Genomic DNA, 17004 nt, shown 5'->3' on the forward strand with positions numbered 1-17004 from the left:
TGACACCTCTCTGCTTTACCTTCTGTCACATCTCTTGCATGTTCTTGCTTTCTTTCTACATTCATCATTCGTCTGACTTACACTGCTTTACGTCTGACTTACACTGCTTTACGTCTGACTTACACTGCTTTACGTCTGACTTACACTGCTTTACCTGATTCTTTCTTTCTTGCAACTCCTCTTTCCTCCCCCCCCCATGAATTAATCTACCCCCCTCCTTCTGAGGTTTGTTTTCTACTGTAAAATGAACCAGTGCACTCAAGTGAGACACCGATAAATAAATGTGTGAATCTCTACTGCAAATTAACATATTCGGTGTCTGTAATTGTATTTGTGCACGCAAGATATATATTGGTATACACACGGCTGAATGTGAGTATTCGTATTACTGAATAGGAGTTTTTGTCTGCTTGCAAATATGCCTGTGTAAACTAGGGAAGCCCTGCAAAGCCCTGAATAAAATTAGCCTACATGGTATGTGATTCATCCCTGTCTAAACGTTTTACATGTTTATTTCAATTCAATTTGGGCTTTAAAAGTTGAAATTTTTTCTATCTCAAAAGTTAGCAAAGTCAGTTTGCTCTTCACCACATCCACCTCCAGGTGCACTAGAATAGCAGGTTGCATTGCTAACGCTGGTAGATATAGTGTTATAAGTTCTCTCTGCAGCGCTATGTTACTGCTTCATTACCATTTTAGACAAGCACTGACAGTTTTCACACATCTGTTTCCTCTCATACCTGGCCGGCATACAGCACGGAAGTGAGTGAACAATTCAAAAGCCCAAATGAATAAACAACGGCAAGTGGTTTGAAAGATAATGATCCACACTGACTGTGAAAGTGAGTAGAGCCACTCAGGGTTTAAAACAATTATCCCTGTTCCACTATACTATTCACTGTATGCACTTTCAGTTTTTGGAACAGTTTTTTTACTGTTGTTGAAACTATGTACTTCACTTCAATGACTGCATGGTATTGTGTTGTCTGTCGATTTTTTGTGCATGTTGGCAAACCAGTTTACCCTTTGGGGGATTAATAAAGTTCATCCTATTCTATAACATTTCTCAGGTGGACCACACACACAAGTGCTGCTGATTGAAACTGCATTTCAGTTCATTATTTTGAAAGGTTGAAAAGAAGTTGTCCAAAATCCTGTCCAAACATTTCTGTGTATCTCCACAGATATAATACAACAACACTAGAGGATCACTGTACTTAATATTATAGGAAAGCATTGAAGGAACGCTGAATAGCTCTGCTGCATCACACATAATCACATGTATAAATTGCTTTACTAACTTCAATGTAGGCCTACTTTGAGATAAGTTAGACAGTTGTAAAAATATGATGAAAATAATATTTTAAAAAAAACAAAAAAACATCCTCTTTTAGAAGACACTCAGATAAGGAGGAGAGACAAAAAACTTAATCAGGGCATCCCTAATTATCCTGTCTCAAAGCAGGCCTAAAACAAGTGGGTTTGACTGATGATAATTGTTGATGATCTTAATCTAAAGAACAAAACTGAGCAGAAAACTTTGGAATTCATCTTTATGCCAAAATAGCACAATGAACTTGTGCTGAACCTCTTTAACACACACAGGAGACATTGTGAGGTTTCTACATTTCAACTGAAAAACAGTGGGACACCCTTTATATCAGAGAGAAATGAGCAGCTCATAATATGAATTTAACTATCGCTCACTGTAATGTAAAAACCTGTTAGTGAGACCAATGCAGAAGTGAATAGTAAGCTAAACATAGGTTTATATCTGTTTATGCAACACGTATCCTAACACGTCAAATACGGCAGCTTGGTCGTGTTAATTTCCACTCGTTACATGTGTACAAAATAAACCTTCAAAGGAAACAACTTGGTGAGGTTTAAGCAACAAAACTAGTTGGTTAGGTTTAGGGGTTTAGGGTTTAAAATGTTTTTTAGTTCAATAGGCTACATTACGATGACTTACGGTTTCACATAAGACACAAATAGTGGTCTCTTGGGTGAAAGTCCTGTGTTTTTGGACCCAACTGTCCACCCCGACCTCCTCCCTATGCGGACTTTATTGCTCTTATAGACCTTTTTAAGTACAGGTACTGCATTTAGCATAAAAAATATGCTCAAATCTGCAGGTCAAACTGCAGGTCAGAGGTCAAGGGACCCCTTTGAAAATGGTCACGCCAGTTTTTCCTCGCCAAAAGTTAGCGCAAGTTTGTAGCGTTATTTAACCTCCCTTACGACAAGCTAGTATGACATGGTTGGTACTGATGGATTCATTAGGTTTGGTAGTTTCATATGATGCCTGCATCTTATCTCTACCTACAACCTAAAAAATTGCAAGTTGCGTTAATGCGTTAAAGGAATTAGTGTTATTAATACAAATCTGTGTTAATGCATTATTGCGTTAACTTTGACAGATGAATATTTGAATGTGTTATGTGTTCTCTGTATGTACGCAAGTGTGTGTGTTTAGTGAGTACTGATTAATCTGTAAACTATGTGTGAACTGAACCATCAACACTGATTTGCACTACTTACCCCGGTCATGTTGAATATGTTGAGACACAGGCTGAGGAGTGTGGGGGGGTCAAGGCATATATGATGTATGAGGAAGCATTTAAAGCTTCTTCTGTTTATTTCCTGCATGACTGTGATTATGTGCCTGTTTATCCCGCCATATATGTGCATGTACAGTGTGTGTGTGTGTGTGTGTGTGTGTGTGTGTATGCCAGTGTATTCTGTGTGTTCCTGCTGTCATAGAATGGCAATGATGTAGTCTCTGTACTGACATTTGCACAAATACATGCATGAATTGTAATTCTGACAAGTTGATGAGTAATTACAAACCTGCAAGGAATTTGGAATATTGCAATTTCAATAATTTGTTCATATTCAATCACAAAAAGATGACAAAACAGCAGTTTGAGGAAATGGCAAAGCAAATCAACTGGCTTGTAATTTTGGCCAGTTTTCATTGGCTTGGTTGGATCATTCCATGCCAAAAACAGAGACTAAAAAGGCTCTTTCTTCTTAAAGCGCCTCGGCAAGTGAACGCAGAGAGAAGATGGAGGCGAGTACAGATCACAGAGATTTGTAGTTTCAATCCACTGTTTTTTCTCACATGTTTGTGCTGTAATCATTTTAATCTTACCAGAAAATAAAGGTGTATAATGTGCACTGTATGCATAAATGGAAATTGTGCCCATTAATCAAAACATTTGATGACAAGAAACATCCAAATGCAATGATTTTATTGAGTGCAGATTTTTACTTAATAGTACCCAGACTGGGAACTCTGCCCAGTCATTTCAGCTACAGTATATGCAGTCAGCTTGTACCCATCACATCAACTGGGTTGAATCCAGGACCTCCGATGACAACCGTCCAAAAACTGACTCCTCAGAAATAACTTAACGGCCAAAATGATTACTTTGGCTTTGAATATTTTTTTCTCCCTGTCAATGTTATTCAGCTTTTTTATAGGCTAACTGTATCACGTGCTTCATGAGACTGGAGAATTACTTGTCCTTACCAATATCCTACAAGCAACATCTTACACCAGATTTGCAGCTAATGATTTCAGAGTCATTTCTTAGGATGTTATGAGTTGACATCACGCTGGTCATATTTGCAATGTGGTTGCATTTGTTTTCAGAGAATGTAGATTACCTGACTGATTTTGATTCTGAAGTGGCGATACCTCAGTTGAGCTGAAGAAAGAGAAATAATATCATCACATTTTTTACCATTGAGAAACCTCATTATCATATACTGTGTGCACATGTGACAGTGTGTTTGCCAGTGTGTGTTTAATGCATTGAAATGCCACGTATATTTATGGATTTGTGTGCACTTTTAGTTTCTGTAGTTTTTGCATCAAGAGGCCAAGCGTGTGTGCATGCGAGTATACGTCTCAGTGTGAGTTTGTATTCTAGGACAGAGCAGCTAAGGGGCTGCTGCATGGGTTGCCTGAGGTGGGGTTTCTCTCTGTATAAACCAGCCATTGAAATGTCAGAGCGCTGGGGGGAAGTTTTTCACCACACATCTGATTACTGAAAATATCAGTGCTGAGGGTTGAGCAGGCAGCACAGTGTGACGCACAGGCCAAGGACTGTACTGACGTTATTTTCTTACAATTTATAAAAAAATGTTTGCATCTCCGTCTTGCTAGTCTTTTCACATGCTTAAGCCTTTTTTAGTTTTTATCCAGCAGCACCACAACTATGCCTCTTAGTATTGGTACAGTAACTCCAACTAAACTCAAACATATTGCATTCAAAATAAAAACTCAGATACATAACAAAACATTTGAGCAAGACATATGTCTATGTGCATATGCATCATTCATAATGTATAATCTACAACAGCTAGAACTCATCAGTTACGTTTCCACATGAATAGTATGGGTATCTTGCGATGTTATCTTGGTATGTGTCATGTCAGATTAAAGCTGGCTTTGCATGTTACAGTGAACTCTATCCAATCTGTTAACTGTGTAATATTCTCCCCACTGTGAGAGAGTTTTGATTGCTTCTCATATTTGAATCAGAAATATGGGTTCCCTGTGGTTTCCCGTGGAGGCAATTTAACAATGATTATGTTTAGTTTTTATTACTATTTTCAACAAATCCCATGAAAAAGCAAATGGCAACAAACAATGAATTCATCCCGCTGTCAGATATTCTATATGCCTCAGTGCCACTGAACTCTGTTGTTGTCCAACAACTGTTAAAAACAGTTGCCTTGGATATCATAAGCCTTCATTAGGATTAAAACAATTTATTCTTCATGGCTTGGCAAAACTGGCAAAACATGTGACCACATCGCTCAGTAAAGTCATGTATGTATGAGTAGTTCTCTAGTGGATAGGAGGGCACCGTTAAATAGCCCTCAAACTGGATCATTTTCTCATTTACTTTTAAATGGGGCGATCCAAGAGAGTAAACCCCATGATGGAACATTAGAGCATCCGTCTATATTTAAATCTGCCCCTCCCCGCAAAGCATGATTTGGAAATGTTAGATTCCCTCAGATGTGGTTACACACTATTGCTACACGGTGTGTGTGTGTGTGTGTGTGTGTGTGTGTGTGTCCATCCATCCATCTTCAACCGCTTATCCGGGATCGGGTCGCGGGGGCAACAGCTCCAGCAGGGGACCCCAAACTTCCCTTTCCCGGGCCACATTAACCAGCTCTGACTGGGGGATCCCGAGGCGTTCCCAGGCCAGAGTAGAGATATAATCTCTCCATCTAGTCCTGGGTCTTCCCCGTGGTCTCCTCCCAGCTGGTCATGCCTGGAACACCTCCCAAGGGAGGCGCCCAGGAGGCATCCGTGCTAGATGCCCGAACCACCTCAACTGGCTCCTTTCGACGCAAAGGAGCAAGGACTCTACTCCGAGTCCCTCACGGATGACTGAGCTTCTTACCCTATCTCTAAGGGAGACGCCAGCCACCCTCCTGAGGAAACCCATTTCGGCCGCTTGCACCCGCGACCTCGTTCTTTCGGTCATGACCCAACCCTCATGACCATAGGTGAGAGTAGGAACGAAGATTGAACGGTAGATCGAGAGCTTTGCCTTCCGGCTCAGCTCTCTTTTCGTCACAACGGTGCGGTAAAGCGAATGCAATACCGCCCCTGCTGCTCCGATTCTCCGACCAATCTCACGTTCCATCGTCCCCTCACTCGCGAACAAGACCCCGAGATACTTAAACTCCTTCACTTGGGGTAAGGACTCATTCCCTACCCGGAGTAGGCAAACCACCGGTTTCCTGCTGAGAACCATGGCCTCAGATTTAGAGGTGCTGATTCTCATCCCGACTGCGTCACACTCGGCTGCGAACCGATCCAGTGAGTGCTGGAGGTCGCAGACCGATGATGCCAACAAGACCACATCATCTGCAAAAAGCAGCGATGAGATCCTCAGCACACCGATCTGCAAACCCTCCTCCACCCGACTACGCCTCGATATCCTGTCCATGAATATCACGAACAGGATTGGTGACAAAGCGCAGCCCTGGCGGAGGCCAACCCCCACCGGAAACGAGTCCGACTTATTGCCGAGGATCCGAACACAGCTCTCGCTTTGGGCGTACAGGGATTGGATGGCCCTGAGAAGTGCCCCCCTCACCCCATACTCCCGCAGCACCCCCCACAGTATCTCCCGGGGGACCCGGTCATATGCCTTCTCCAAGTCCACAAAACACATGTAGACTGGATGGGCATACTCCCAGGCCCCCTCCAGGATCCTTGCGAGAGTGAAAAGCTGGTCCGTTGTTCCACGGCCAGGACGGAATCCGCATTGTTCCTCTTCGATCTGAGGTTCGACTATCGGCCGAACCCTCCTTTCCAGCACCTTGGAGTAGACTTTACCAGGGAGGCTAAGCAGTGTGATACCCCTGTAATTGGCACACACTCTCTGGTCCCCCTTTTTGAAAAGGGGAACCACCACCCCGGTCTGCCACTCCTTAGGCACTGTCACCGACTTCCACGCGGTGTTGAAGAGACGTGTCATCCAAGACAGCCCCTCCCCACCCAGAGCCTTCAGCATTTCTGGGCGGATCTCATCAACCCCCGGGGCTTTGCCACTGTGGAGTTGTTTGACTACCTCAGTGACTTCCACCAGGGTAATTGATGATGGTCCCCCATCAGCTTCCAGCTCTGCCTCTACCATAGAGGGCGTATTGGTCGGATTCAGAAGTTCCTCAAAGTGCTCCTTCCACCGCCCGATTACCTCCTCAGTTGAGGTCAACAGTGTCCCATCCTTACTGTACACAGCTTGGATGGTTCCCCGTTTCCCCCTCCTAAGGTGCCGGATGGTTTTCCAGAAGCACTTTGGTGCCGACCGAAAGTCCTTCTCCATGGCTGCTCCGAACTCCTCCCACACCCGCTGCTTTGCCTCCGTCACGGCAGTGGCTGCTGCTCTTCGGGCCCGTCGGTACCCTGCAACTGCCTCCGGAGACCTCCGAGATAACATATCCCGGAAGGCCTCCTTCTTCAGTCGGACGGCTTCCCTGACCACCGGTGTCCACCACGGTGTTCGAGGGTTGCCGCCCCTTGAGGCACCTAAGACCTTAAAACCACAGCTCACCGCCGCAGCTTCAGCAATGGAAGCTTTGAACATCGTCCACTCGGGTTCAATGCCCCCAACCTCCACAGGGATGCCAGAAAAGCTCCGCCGGAGGTGTGAGTTGAAGATCTCTCGGACAGGGGCCTCCTCCAGACGTTCCCAGTTCACCCTCACTACGCGTTTGGGCTTACCAGGTCTGTCCAGAGTCTTCCCCCACCCTCTGACCCAACTCACCACCAGATGGTGATCAGTTGACAGCTCCGCCCCTCTCTTCACCCGAGTGTCCAAAACATGCGGCCTCAGATCAGATGATACGATTACAAAATCGATCATCGACCTTCGGCCTAGGGTGCTCTGGTACCACGTACACTTATGAGCATCCTTATGTTCGAACATGGTGTTCGTTATGGACAATCCATGACTAGCACAGAAGTCCAACAACAAACGACCACTCGGGTTTAGATCAGGGAGGCCGTTCCTCCCAATCACGCCACTCCAGGTGTCTCCATCGTTGCCCACGTGCGCGTTGAAGTCTCCCAGGAGAACTATGGAGTCCCCTACTGGAGCCCCATACAGGACTCCATTCAGGGTCTCCAAGAAGGCCGAATACTCCGAACTGCTGTTTGGTGCATACGCACAAACAACAGTCAGAGTTTTCCCCCCCATAACCCGAAGGCGTAGGGAGGCGACCCTCTCGTCCACCGGGGTAAACTCCAACGTAGCGGCACTCAGCCGGGGATTTGTGAGTATCCCCACACCCGCCCGGCGCCTCACACCATGGGCAACTCCAGAGAAGAATAGAGTCCAACCCCTATCCAAGAGTACGGTTCCAGAACCGAGGCTGTGCGTAGAGGTAAGCCCTACCAGATCCAACTGGTAGCGCTCCACCTCCCGCACAAGCTCCGGCTCCTTCCCCCACAGAGAGGTGACGTTCCACGTCCCCAGAGCCAGCCTCTGCCGCCCGGGTCCAGTCCGTCGAGGTCCCTGGCCTTCACTGCCACCCGTGTGGCAGCGCACCCGACCCAAGCGGTTCTTCCCGCAGGTGGTGAGCCCACAGGATGGAGAGGAGGGGGGTGCCACGTTCCTTTTTCGGGGTATCCCCGGCCGGGCTCCGTGGCAAGCCCGGCCACCAGACGCTCGTTGACGGGCCCTCCGTCTGGGCCTGGCTCCAGACGTGGGCCCCGGGCTTCCTCCGGGCCGGGTAACTCCTCCTCTGCCTCGTGTCGTCATTGGGTTTTTTGTGTGTGTGTTAAATCTGTGTTTCTGTTTGTGTGTGTTTTGCTGTTGTGTGTCATGGCATGAATTTTCCACAGTATATACTTACAATATCTAGAGGCAATCTTGCTTTCCAGTGTTAGGGACAAATAGCAATCTCAGACTGTGTTTGGCAGAGATGAGTGCCCGTCGAGTGAGTGTATGATTTGAATTTCTCAGTGGATTGGGCTTTATACGAGAGCCAAGCCCCATCATTACTATGGCAGTGATTCACTGCTTGTGTGTGCTGCAGAATGAGGCGTTAACTGCACGACAGATGATCTTGTTCAACACAGAAACATATATACCACACACACACATGCGTGTGTGCACATCTCATATGTGCAAACACAGGCATCACTTCCATACACACACACACACACACACAAGCATACTCACGCCAGCCCTCACACACACACACGGCGATATGCCCCAGAGCTCTAAAAGTGAATCATAGATGGATGGATTTAAAATCTAATCCAGCTAGCATGAAATCTTCAAAGCCAACTAGCTGCTGAAAGTACGAGCAAATGGCTCACGTAAAGACACCGCCCGAGGCAACAGGTGGACAATACTCCAAATTCATTCATACCGACAGTGAACGAGGATAATTCTTATATTCATAAAGGATCATTAGACCGCATAAAGGGCATTCCACACGGCCGATTCATAATTTATCTTGTGAGCTAAATACTGCAGCAAAAAAATGTCTCCTCAGGGGAATCAATTACACAACCAAAAGCAGGGCTAAAATTTAAATCAGCTGTAATTCAGGGTGAATTATTCTACAAGATGCAACCTCTTAAGTATCTGGAAACAAAACCATAGAAAGGTTTAGTTATTGATGGACATGTGTTGGCTGTAAAAGGGGACAGGACCTGTGACCTTTGGTTAAAGAACAATCTCTGCACGGACTGCACCGTCCTGCTGCACACTTCATCACAACTGAATTGCTGTTTTTTCTTTCCCTCTATCACAGAACTCAGGTGAGGGTGTTATGAAGCTGTCACACTAGAAAGAGAATTACCCAATAAGCAGCCTATCAATAATCCAAGCGCTCCAAGGATAGGAGGACGGTGTTGAATATTCATGCTGGCGTAATGATTATTCTCAGAGCGATAAGCAGGCAAGCAGCTCAAATGGCGCTCATTAGCAGGCATCGAAATCACAACGAAGCCACATCAATGAATGAAGACAAAAGGCAGGTAGTGGTGACGGGGAGCCAACATACACTGCAGCAACTTTTTGTCAGTTTAGGTTTAGGAATTTTTGGATAGCAACGTCTATATACTTTGCAAATTTGATACAGGACTGAAACTGTTCATTGTGATAGTAATAAGGTTTCCAAATGACATGCAGCTTCAAAGAGAAATAGTGCTGATTTTAACTTCATCCCTGTTACATTTTCTTGTCAACTGGAAGTAAACCCAATAAACATAATAGTCATTTGGGAACAGTTTTGGTAATCCAGCATTCTGCCAGATCCAATTCTCAGGTGCTGAACAGATTCAAAACAAATATGTTTACAGACAAGCCCTTTATGGTTATCTTAACACTGTAATGCTCTTTGTGATGGTGCTCTGGTGTTTATGAGTGAAATAAACAACAGTAAAAGCATCAGTCCAGACTGCAGTTTATTGTGTTACGATAGGCTCTTCAATCACATATAATCGCTGGCTTCCGGATATTAACATCTACTTACACCCACAAAACCTTATGAAGAGCACTGCAGTTGATTTGACCTGCGATCAAGATAGCTGGTTTCAGTGTTGCTATTTTATATGAATGGCTGTGTTCCCAGTCGCCCAAATGAGCCAAATTAAAAGCAGGAAACAATCCAGAGATCCAGTAAATCTCCTGTGTCACTCACTGGGTGGTGTGCTTTGGTGGCAGATTCCTATTTTACAAAAGCTAACAAGTGTAAGCAGCTATGTTTTTAGAAAAAAGGTCTCATCAGCTTTACACAAAGGTTGGCAAAGTACATCACTGTGTATATTTCTATTTGTCTTGCAGTATTAAGTGTTTAAAAGGCAACAGCCACAACTCACCGGCAGAAAAAAAGAGCTATGTTGTTATTGAATGTGAATGTAGTAAGGTCAAAAGAAGAACAGTGAGACAAACAATGGATATCAATAAGGCCTCGCTCATTCTGGTGCTACTTCAAAGAATAACATCCTATACACAAAGGGTTTGTATTAATGGGAGCTATTCTAGCTAATGGTGCCTTGTCTGTGGAGTTCTACAAAGAAGCTGTCTGGGGCCACTTCTCTATTCAATATTCACCGATGACTTGTCTTTTGCCATGAAGAACATATGGATAAAGCTATATGCAGATGATACCATAATTTATTATGCTGCCAACACTTTCAGTGAATCTAACATTGGTTTTACAAGATAATTTTGTCTCCATCTAAAATAGAATTATGTTAACACCTTGGTTTTGATTTCATTAAAACACAACAGTAACTGTCCAGTTGCTTGCTATCCAATAAAAGGCATGAAATATCCCCAAAAATATTTTAAAATACTTTTGTGGAAAAAAAGGAACAGGAGCAGTCACTAATTGTCAGTTTCATACTGTACAACAGAAAATGGTAGCTCATTCTTGGCAGTTCAGTCAGATTAGATATTGTTTAAATTGTTTTACAAATCAGCATGGTTGTCAATACAGCAGAGATACTTCACTTTTCAGTAACATCACATAAGAGAGTGTATTTATTCAGTCAAATAGTTCACTTCCATATAAAAAGGAATCGTGCAATGGTGACATTATGACGCCTTATCCAGTTCACTCCAATGATCAATACAGAGCCATGGGATTATGGAATAGGTTTAGCATATGCAAGATAGATAAGAGTATATGCAAAATGTGAATTCTAAAACTCTTTGAATGGTAAATCATAGCTGAAACAGAATGTTAGCATCCAGTTTTGAGGCCTTATAGGAGAGGTATTAATTTCAGAACAAATTGACGGCAATACGATTAAGTTTAGCTGCGCTGTCATTTCTTCTGTACGTCATTGCAAGACATCCAAGACTGGCCATGAACGGCTTCATCGACAACAAACCACCCCTCGTCTCCTTTCTCCAAATCCCCCCGGACTGCGGCCTGCCTTCAGCAGATCAAGATTGACTTCTGAGCGCTCGACTAACCAGGGCCATCTCTGTCACACCACTCTAATAGAAAGAGGGAGGGAGAGGACCAAGAAGACTAAGAGAAAAGAGGCTGTTAGAGTGCGAGAGGTAGAAACAAGTAATCAAACGGCTCCAGTAAGAAACGGCCAGTAAAAGAGTACGAGATGGGGGAAAAAGAGAAGCACAAGAAGTGCAAGACATTAGTCTCACAGAGAGATAATGAGATTGAAAAAGGAGAAACTGAGAGTAATACTCTGTAAGAGGTTGATAGTGGGTAAAAGGGAGAAATAAGCTATTAAACAGCTTTGGGTAGTGGGTGATACAACAAGATATACCACAAAGGAGGTTGATAAAAAAAAAAAAAGAGTCAAAGGCCAAATTTACCTTCCCAGAAAGAGAAGAGAAATGAGAGAGAAGAGGTAATTATAGAGGAAAGAGCCGTTTGATTGGTTAACCTTTTCTTGGAAAATGTTCATCATTTTCCCCATCTGCAGCTCTTATTTAACTGTAAATCTGATTAAGGTGAACATGATATACACATGGGAGATAGACAGACAGAGAGAGAGATGGGTTGTAATGAAGATGCTTCCTCCAAGGTCTGAAGCTCTGGGCTCGGTGCGTGACGGCGCTCCCCCTTCTCATTATTTGACAAGATGAATGAGTTGGGGTGACAGAATTTGAGGTTCGATGTCAATTGTACACTAAGAAAAGTCCGTAAAAATACGGGCCAATATACTGTGTTAAAATGAAGGAATTTTCTGTATCGTTTTTTCACGGAAGTTTTTTTTTTTTATTTTTAAATTGCATTGTGGGAACAAGAACCTCCACTATAGCATGAAAGTCGGAAGAAGCATAGACCATCACAAACAGCAAAGTTTAGTTCAAATTTCGAATTTGGAGAAATCTTTGTCACCCTTTTGTGGTAAAAAAATCAACAATTAATGTGTAACCAAAATTATTTATGTTAAGGACTTAACGTTAGCTCAATAACGTTTTAGTTGGAAAGCTGTTTTGTTGTTCAGCTGTTGTCGACCGTTAACGTTACCAGATACACAGGAATATTTTGCTGATAGTTTGGTATTTTAATTTACGTTTTACCAAAGCTCATATTTTAGACTTCAGTGGACGTCAGGTAGAGTTAGCCCCAGTTTTAGGACCTGCCGTAAATCAATAGAAATTTCCATTTTAGGGTTGAAAAAAATGTCTGTAAATTTAACAGAAAATGTCTTGGTTATTTTCTGCCAGGACATTATCTGTTTTTTTCTTGGAGTGTAGTGAATGTATTTGGTATTGTAAAGAAAGACAGTGAGGAATAAAGAGTCCAGTTGTGGACATTAACCAAATCTTCTTCCTGTCTGTCTCTGGTGCACCAGTTTCATCAACAACAAAAAATGCAATGGTCAGTTTAAAGTATTGACTTAACTTCATAGTCGTTTGTTCATTTTATATGCAGCTGCTTTTCACAACCGCTTAAATTCATTTCTTTTCAAATTCCATTCACTGATTTCAATAAAAAAGAAGGCTGCCAAACATCTATAAAAGCAGATTAGCTCAGACATACAAGGACTGTAGAAAAGGAGAATCTGACTGCACAACGATTTTCAAGAGTTACCATCTGGCTCTTCACTGAAAACAATTCAAGGTTACAACTGTCATTCCACCAATGTTTTCTTGAGTGCTTTAAAAGGGAACACCATCCAGCCACAGTAAAGAGGGAGAAAGTGATCTCAGTAAGCTCTGCGAAGGGCTCGCCGTCTCCTTCGCTTCCTCTTGCTTTTTCTTTTTTCCATATCCGGCTTTCAGACATATTTGGGAGTCTGGCACACACTAATTAAGGAGTAAAGTGTCGGTTTGATTTGGCTATCAAGCTAATTAGGACAAAACCTTCTCCAGTACAAGTGCTCATCACCATCTTGCTGGCCAATTACCAACTGGAAGGAGTATTTTGTTTCAGAGTGTTTGTGGGCCTGTGTTTCTTTATGTGCTTATTGATTTTGTATGCATTTGTGTAACTACAAATCCTCTTTTTGGGCTCTCTTATGTTTTTAATCTCGCTCACCATTCCTTCCTCTATCCTTCCATCGCTCTCTCAGCTACTTCTGTTCCCCTGCAGTAGCCGCATACTGCAGCTCTCTGTCGTCACGCGTATACCCTGGCTTATCGCTGATGTCAGCCGTCACTTAAAGAAGCACAAATCTGATTGTTCAAAAGGAACACGCAGCCCTGGTTTTCTCTGTGGTTTGGAAGATCAAACTAGTGCAGCTGCTGTTTGTGTCAATAACCTCTTCCAGCCGCAGAAGGATGCACTTTCCAAAAAAAATAAAAATAGAGCAATCTCAATGAAGCTTGGAAATGTAGTGGCTGCAGAAAAAATAGATGATCAGCTGCAGAAAATCTGCCCCGGGGGAAGAGAGAAAGTTACTCTGCTAAAGCATCATCTAACCTTTACGGTATGTACGTGTCTATATAGGTATGAAAGAGAGTTCTGAAAAAAAGGCCCAGCAATCTCCCTGGATCCATAAAGATATAAAGAAAAATAAACTTATCAAAGTAGACAGCGGAAATGTTGCATATTTCTACCCATGAATGCTCTCTCCCCTGTGAGGTAATAGGATATGATGGCTGAACTTAAGATGCACATATGCTTGGCCTCGCATGCCAATACAGTTATTCTGACATCCAACACATACCAATACTGTATGTTCACGAGGAGCCATTATGTGTCTGTGTGTCAGCGGCATTAATGGAGAAATGAATGAGTGGGAGGCTGCAGACTCACATTATTGAGAATACATATCCGTATGCAAACACACACACTGAATGAAAATGCTTGTTTTAGAAGTACAGAAGGCAAATATTGTCTTCTCAAGACCATCCTGTTAGATGAAATCACACAATGTGCCTGTGACAGAAAAGAGCATCCCATTCCTTCTAGTCGGGATGCCATAAATGCTCCATATTTTACCAAATTAATACCAGTAAGAGACAAATAAAAAAAAAAAATGCTTGCTGAGTGATTTAGATTCCAGGTTTGTAAAAATGTTGTGTTTTATTTACCTCTCGCTGTCAATTTATTTTCCCCTGTGAAGCTTGAACATTTATTTTCTCTCTGTCGCTCTTCTGAGAGACGGAGGAGCAAAAAGTAGAATTAAGAAAACCCGACTTCTGGTTCAGAAAATCACACTAGAAATAGAAGTTAACACTAAGCTAACACAAGCGCTACAGCTAGTACTTACTTTTGAATTAAATTGACTCTCAAAAATCAAAGACTGTGTGATTCTAGTCATTTAGTGTCAACGTATTTTAATCATACAGACAGCAGATACCGTTGTTCATCTAATGGTTAAAAAAACAACACTGTTGAAATGACACAATTCACCTTTCTAATCATACATTTCCCTCGCTGTTTTGTCCTCCCTCGTGCACATTCATAATTATGCTTTTAAATTTTTCCCCCTCTTTGCTCTCAAAGATCATCTTGCAGACTGAGTAGCGCTGAAATCTGTTTTGTGCTCTCTTAAATCTTTTTGTGCCAATATACTTCCATATATGCTCAACTCTCTACTTTAAGGTTACAGTGATTATACCAATTAGTTAAAGTGGCAGTAGGCAGTATATATTTTTGGCATCATTGGGCAAAAATTCCATAATAACCTTTCAGCATATTGTAATTCAAGTGTTCTGAGAGAAAACTAGACTTCTGCACCTCCTCATGGCTCTGTTTTCAGGCTTTAGAACATCTAGCCCGTGACGTGAGACTTTGACCAATCACAGGTCATTTCAGAGAGAGAGAGCGTTCCTATTGGCTGTGCTCTGGTCATGTGACCGGAACTTGCAGTTCCTTCAACAGATTTCACAATGGCGGCGGCGTCACAAACTTTCTCATTTCACAGCTAAACCGTGCACTACAAGATGATTCTGAAAACATGTGAGGAGAGAAATAGGCATTAACGTAACAGAATATTGATTCATATTTGATCAGCGCTGCCTAGTTTGACCGTTTTGTCGGAGTTTGTGAGTGATCGACAGCCGGCTCTCATAGACAGCAGATGGACAGCAGACCTCAGATCAGCTTTGACTGCTTGTTTTCCTCCAGTCTGTGAAATCTTGCAGATGCTGTTAGGAGCACCGAAGGACACAGAGAGACATGATTTTTTTTCAGGTTACCTGTCTCATGCACTACTGTCATGATAAAGGGACCGTTTTATAAAAATAGCTTTTTTTAACCATATTTGCTCCAATCTCGCCGACTTCAGCTTTAAATTGATCAATGAAATCACAATTTATTACTAAATAAATTCAAATTAAAGTATTTTTTCCAGGTTAGTGCAGAAATCACCTAAAGATAAATGAGGATTTCAGCCACTTGTGTTCATCTTTGTTTGTATTTTCACGATTTCTGCACATGCAACACATTTTTCTGCTCGTCTTTTATTCATTTATCGGGGGCACAATTCCTTCACATGTTTCAAATACAATATTTATAACTCTGACCCACATGTGGCCGTTGCTGGTTGTGACCTACTTGCTGGATCTCCTTGTGTTAAGATGGGGGTTTGGTTTCTTGAGTCAGAGTTTGATTGCAGGGGAGAGGGTTCGCTTTTACAGTATATATTTGCTGCTGAAGGAGAGTTTGATGGAAACAAACCCTGGGTTCAGACAATGCATACAGTCTCAAATACTGTCTTTAGTATTCAAATGTTTGCAGATGACGCTGTCATAGTGATTTTAAAGGATGGGATTGTTGTCTTTGATTTTGTATAATCTTGAGCCAACTGCATCTCACAGCGGTCGACGGGTCAATCTGTACCGACCAGTCAGCAGTCAGAGTGTTATGAGTGTTTCTTTCAGAGAGACTGCCAAAACACAATCGACTCATTTATGTCCATTAACTCTGATTAAGTTATTTATCAGAGGATAGTTAAGATGCCAGTATTGATGTTACTCATCTTAATTGTTTCTATGCATGATGGTGTTTTTGTTTTTTTCATGAGCCTGGCTGCAAAAGAATTCAAAATATAACATAAATGAATCAGCAGCAGGTTTACCTCTGGTGTTACTCGTGACTTTACAGAAAACATTCCTCCTTCAAACAAAACCTCTCTAATCCCAGGGCTGGATAGTCATCCGTTATCATCCATCTCATCCCGCTCTCTCCCTGCTGACCTTCGTTCTTCCTTTTCATCCATCTCCACCCTTTGATCTCTCTCTCTCTCTCTCTCTCTCTCTCTCTCTCTCTCTCTTCCATGTGTTTCTCGGCTGCTCCCGGTCTGTTCATGTCAGACTCACATTCTTGCATCATAAGCTCTTGTCAAGTTTAGTGTTCTCATTCTACACCACTTTTGATTCCACACAAACTCAGTATATGTGCAGTACGTGTCTAAACTCAAAAACAGTCTCAGCACAATCACACATCCATCTATCTGTCCCCTTCATTCATCCATCCATCTTTCATCCCCGCGGTGAGCTAAACATCTGTTTATCCATCCATCTCAGTAGCCTATTAAATCTCCATGCATCTCTGTCCTTTTCCATATTTACAATT

The 17004-nt window shown here is 42.7% G+C and overlaps 2 protein-coding genes across 2 annotated transcripts in view; both read right to left on the reverse strand.

Annotated features, from left to right (window-relative positions):
* Nucleotides 1-17004, reverse strand: part of mfng (MFNG O-fucosylpeptide 3-beta-N-acetylglucosaminyltransferase) — a 513815-nt gene that overhangs the window by 176996 nt on the left and 319815 nt on the right. The window lies entirely within an intron of this gene.
* Nucleotides 1-17004, reverse strand: part of LOC141765073 (protein phosphatase 1 regulatory subunit 29-like) — a 266436-nt gene that overhangs the window by 31972 nt on the left and 217460 nt on the right. Inside the window, exon 5 of the mRNA XM_074630927.1 lies at nucleotides 3673-3713. The gene's annotated coding sequence lies outside the window, so the exon portion shown is untranslated. The remainder of the gene's footprint in view (nucleotides 1-3672; nucleotides 3714-17004) is intronic.

The sequence above is a fragment of the Sebastes fasciatus genome, chromosome 3, assembly GCF_043250625.1.
Source record: "Sebastes fasciatus isolate fSebFas1 chromosome 3, fSebFas1.pri, whole genome shotgun sequence".
NCBI classification, from domain to species: Eukaryota; Metazoa; Chordata; class Actinopteri; order Perciformes; family Sebastidae; genus Sebastes; species Sebastes fasciatus.